This window comes from Zosterops lateralis (genome assembly GCF_965231275.1).
Source record: "Zosterops lateralis genome assembly, contig: HAP1_HAP1_SCAFFOLD_257, whole genome shotgun sequence".
NCBI classification, from domain to species: domain Eukaryota; kingdom Metazoa; phylum Chordata; class Aves; order Passeriformes; family Zosteropidae; genus Zosterops; species Zosterops lateralis.
Genome location: NW_028154439.1, coordinates 32,999 through 38,998, shown reverse-complemented (window position 1 = coordinate 38,998; position 6,000 = coordinate 32,999).

Genomic DNA, 6,000 nt, shown 5'->3' with positions numbered 1-6,000 from the left:
AGGAGGACATCCGGAACCTGCTGGGGAGACCGTGACGTCATTGGGGGGCGGTGACGTCACTGGGGACATCACTGGTGCCGCTTGTCACCTCCCCAGGTGGGATTAGAGATGAATTTGGGGAATTTTCTGGGAATTTTGATTGAGGCTGTCCCAAACCCTGATGGGAATTCCTGGGGTGACATTGCTGGGGACACTTGGGGACATTCAGGGGCACAAAGGAACACTCTGGGATGACTCAGGGACACTCAGGGACACTTGGGAGACACACAGGGTCACTCTGGGGACACTTGGGGGACACTTTGGGGACACTTGGGGGACACTTTGGGGACACTTGGGGACACAGGGGCAGGAGGTGGATGAGCCCCCCCAGTGCCTGCAGGAGGGGCAGCAGACCCGGGTTAGAAATGACACCACCAGTGACAATAAGAATGACAACAGAAATTATATCAATGACAATAAGAATGACAATAGAAATTACATCAATGACAATAGACATTACAATAGAAATTACAATAGAAATTCTATCAATGACAACACCAATGACAATGACAATATAATTTCCAAGGCACTATTGGCTTTTGCATTCCCGTATCAGCTTTTGCACGTTGTTATTGATCACAGCAATTTCAATGGGGCACAATATAATTCCTTTTTTGGCTCAGTTTTTGATTCCATTTTTGGTACAATTTGTAATTCAGCTGCGTTTTGCTGTGACATCATCATCACTTTGTGTGTGCACTGTGCAGGTGACAGAAATGGCAGAATACAAAATCAATATTATGTGAGATTATAGAATTAAAATCTTTAATTTAATGATATTATAATTTGCTTTTACTATTATGTTATTTTGACATTTTAATATAAATTATCTATAATAATGTTATTTATAGTAATAATATTATAAAATCAATATTGTATTCCAGGCCTTAAGGAAATATTAAAATACAAACTGCCCAATGCCAAAATGCTTTTATATTATAAATTATTGCAACTAACTGTTATATGATGATTGTTATAACTAACTTTTATATTGGAACTTATAAGTTTTGTATTTTAACTCTTGCAGTTGAGTTTTATATTGGAACTGTAAAAGAATTTATATTAAATTGTTAAAATGAACTTTTATATTGGAACGGACTTTTATATTGGAACTGTGCCAAATTTTATATTAAACTATGACAAGTCACTTTTATATTGTAATTATTGTAACTCATTTTTCTATTGCAACTGACTCTTCATATTGTAAATTTTACAAGTGACTTTTTACTTTGTGACTGATAATTAACTTTTGTATTGTAACTATTGGGAAGGATTTTAGGGAGAATTTTGGTGGAATTTTAAGGGAATTTTGGGTGGATTTTAACAGAATTTTGAGGGGATTTTGGTGGAATTTTAAGGGAATTTTGAGGGAACTTGGTGGTGGAATTTTAAGGGAATTTTTGAGCAAACTTGGGGAGGACTTTAGGGGGAATTTTGGTGGAATTTTAAGGGAATTTTGGGTGGATTTTAACAGAATTTTGAGGGGATTTTGGTGGAATTTTAAGGGAATTTTGAGGGAACTTGGTGGTGGAATTTTAAGGGAATTTTTGAGCAAACTTGGGGAGGACTTTAGGGGGAATTTTGGTGGAATTTTAAGGGAATTTTGAGGGGATTTGGTGAGGATTTAAGGAGGAATTTTGGGCTGATTTTAAGGGAACCGTGAGGTGAGTTTGGTGGAATTTTAAGGTAAATATTGAGGGAATTTGAGGAGGATTTTAGGGGGAATTTGGGGTGGATTTTAAGACGGTTTTGAGGGGATTTTGGTGGAATGTTAAGGGAATTTTGGGGGAATTTGGTGAGGATTTGAGGAGTAATTTCGGGCAGATTTTAAGGGAATTCTGACGTGAGTTTGGTGGATTTTTAAGAGAGTTATCGAGGGAACTTAGGGAAGATTTTAGGGTGGGTTTTGGGTGGATTTTAAGGGGATTTTGAAGGGATTTTGGTGGAATTTTAAGGGAATTTGGAGGGAATTTTAGGGAGAATTTTGGAGGGATTCTGAGATGCGGAAAGACAAGTTTGGGGGGTCCCAGGTGTGGTTGGAAGGGGCTGGGGGGCGTTTGGGGGGTCCTGGGGAGGTTTGGGGGGTCCCAGGTGGGGTTTGGGGTCCCAGGTGAGACTTCCAAACGCCACCTGGACCCCCCAAATTCCCACATGACCCCCCAAATCCCACCTGGGATCCCCAAACCCCACCTGGGACCATCCATGATGGATGGATCCATGATGATGATGGATAGATGGATGATGATGACAATGACAATGATGATGGATCAATGATCGATGATGATGGATCAATTTTGGACAGGGATGGATCATGGAGGGATGATAATGATGGATGGATGATGATGACAATGATAATGATGATGTATCAACCATGACGGATTGATGGCGGAAAGGGATGGACGATGTGATGATGATGATGATGATGATGGTGATGGATCAATGATGATGGATTGATGGTGGAAAGGGATGGATGATGATGATGACGACGAGGATGATGATGATGATGGATCACTGATGATGGATCCATGGTGGAAACGGATGGATCATGGAAGGATGGATGATGATGATGACAATGATGAGGATGATGGATCAGCGTTGATGGATCAACGGTGGGAAGAGATGGATCATGGAGGGATGGATGATGATGGTGATGATGATGGTGGTGGATCAGCACTGATGGATCGATGTTGGACAGGGATGGATCATGAAGGGATGATGATGGATGGATGGATTTTTGGTCCCCAGTAGGCACATGGAACTGGTGGGTTCCTCACCTTCCCAAGGCATCTTGTGAACCTGAAGAATTGGAGACCCTTGGTTCTGTAAACGTGATTATTTTTCGTGCCAAATTTAACTGTACAGGGAAAGATCAATCTCTGGTATATCAATGACAGTATCAATGACAGTATCAATGGCAATATCAATGGCAGTATCAATGACAATATCAATGGCAATATCAATGGCAATATCAATGGCAGTATCAATGACAATATCAATGACAATATCAATGACAATATCAATGGCAATATGGACAACAATATCAATGACAATATCAATAGCAATATCAATGACAGTATCAATGACAATATCAATGACAATATCAATGACAATATCAATGGCAATATTGATGGCAATATCAATGACAGTATCAATGACAATATCAATATTCACAGACTCTAAATATGCTTTTGGGGTTGTGCAAACATTTGAAAAAATTTAGGGAAAAAAGGGGGTATCTAAATTCAAAAGGGGAAAAAATCTGATCCATAAAGAATTAATCAAATTAGTGCTGGAATCCCTGACGAAACCAAAAAAGAAATATCTGTGGTGCACATGAAGGGGCACCAAAGAGGAAATTCTTTAGAAATAAGAGGTCACCAAGCTGCAGATCAGGCAGCAAAATTCCTCAAAACTCTGAGGATCCAGTAAAAGTTTTCACTCTCAGTAACACTGATGAGACAGAGAAACCAGTTTATGATCAGATGGAGCAAAAAGCTATAAAAGATCTGGAATTACAACAAGGGAGGAAATTTTTAAACAAAGCATTGGCACAGAAATTATTGGAATAGATAAATTCATTAACCCAGGGGCTTTGCGATCATTTCCTGGGAGAGCATTTATGTGTAGAAATGTACAATTTGGCCAAATCAATTACAGGAAGACGCCCCATTTGCCAGGAAATTAATCAGGAAGTGATGAGAAAAGGCAAAGGGGGGAGTGTTATAAATATGGATTACAAAATCGGCTTTTGGCAAGAGGTGTGCTGTCTGATTAATAACTTTAAGGATATGGGATATAAGTTTTTTATTTCTGCTAATAGTAAAAGAAAATTAGGCAGAGTGGTAGAAGGTGATAATGAAGGTGACAATGAAGGTGACAATGGAAGTGACAATGAAGGTGATAATGAAGGTGACAATGAGACCCATCCAGGGACCTTTTTGTATTTCTGACTGTCAGGGTTGTCTGGGATTCCTTTTTTTATTTGTTTCGTTTATTCTTTTGTGTTACAGCATTTCTATTTTTAATATCCCTGTAAATATTTTTAATGTCCCTGTAAATATTTTTAATATCCTCTAGTAAAGAACTGCAATAGTTATTCCCAAAAATCTTTGCCTGAGAGGATTTTAATTGCAAATTTATAATAATTTGGAAAAGAAGAGAGAGGGGTTACATTCCAAAGGAAACTCCAATTATCCTTGGCAGATTCCTCTCTATCCAAACCTAGACAGTAATTAACTTTTAAATTATAACTGACTTTTATATTGTAACTATTCCAAATTCCACATTAAACTACTATAATTAACTTTTAATTACTGTCACTAATTTTCGTACTTTAATTCTCGCAACTGACTTTTATCTCCCAGCTCTCCTGTAATTAACTTTAATATTGGAGCTCTTCAAATTCACTTTTATATCATAATTCACTTTTATATCATAATTAACTTTTATATCATAATTAACTTTTATTTTGTAATTCTTACAACTGATTTTACATTGTGACTCCTGGAATTGACTGTTATTAACTTTTAAACTGTTTTTAAGGGAGTTTTGAGGGGATTTTGGTGGGATTTTAACAGAATTTTGAGGGGATTTTAGTTGAATTTGATGGGGATTTTAAGAGGATTTTAAGGGGGAATTTCAGTTGGAATTTAAAAAGAATTTTGAGGGGTTTGGGGGAGTATTTTAGGGGGGAAATTTGGGTGGATTTTGGTGAAATTTTAAGGGGGAATTTCGGGGGGATTTTAGGGGAAATTTCAGGTGAATTTTAAGGGAATTTTGAGGGAATTTGGGGAGGATTTTAGGGAGGATTTTGGTGGAATTTTTGGTGGAATTTTCAGGGAATTTCGAGGGGATTTTATTTGAACATTAAGGGGATTTTGGTGGATATTTAAGGGAATTTTGAGGGGATTTGAGGAGGTTTTTAAGGGGAATTACGGGTGGATTTTAAGGGGATTTTGGTGGAATTTAAAGCGAATTTTGACTGGATTTGGGAAGGGTTTTAGGGGGGAAATTGGTGGAATTTTGGCGGAATTTTAAGGGAATTTGGAGGAGATTTGTGAATGGTCTTACGGGGAAATTTCGGGTGGGTTTTAAGGGGATTTTGAGGGGATTTTTGAGGAATTTAAAGGGATTTTTGAGGGGATTTGGGGCGGGAATTCTGGAGGGGGAGGAATCCTGTGGGGGATCTGAGGGAATTTGAGCGGGATTTTTTTGGAATGGACGATAAGAGAATTTCAGGGAATTTCGGGGGCATTTCTGGTGGAATTTTGGGTGGATTCCGGTGGAATGTTATGAGGATTTGGGGGGAATTTGGGGGCAATTTGGAGATTTTAAAGGGACGGTTCGGGGCCAAGGGAAGGGCGGAACTGCCCATAACAAAGATGGCGACGAAGCCTCATCTCGTGCGATGTCGCGAGATCCTGCGGACGAGGGGGAAGCACTGGTACGGCCGGACCAGACAGACCCCTGAGGCTGCCGAGGGGTTTTTAAGGTGAATTTGTGCCCTTGGAAGTGGGTTTGGAAGCTCTTGGGAAGATCTGGGCACTCCAGACTGGATTTGAAACCTGTTTGCCCCGCCAGTGTGAGGGAGGACCTCGGGAAAAGGGAGGAAGTGCCCGAGAAGATAATGGCGGCGGGGATTCATGTGTGATCTCGCGAGATTTGCCACTGGTTGTGCCGGATGTTTCGGGCGAGCCCCTGAGGGGTCTCCAGGCTGGATTTGGGGCTTTAAGCTCAATTTCGGGCTTTTTAGGCTGAATTTCTGAGCTTTATATGGAATTTGGGTTTTCCGAGCTGGATTTGAAGCCTCTGTGCCCCGCCAGCCCGAGAGGATCTCCGTGGAGCGGGCGGAGGTGCCCGAGACCAAAATGGCGGCGGGGGTTTCATGTGTGATCTCGCGAGATTTGCCGCGGGAAGGGGGTGGCTGCGCTGCTTGATTCGGGCGGGCCCCTGAGGGGTCTC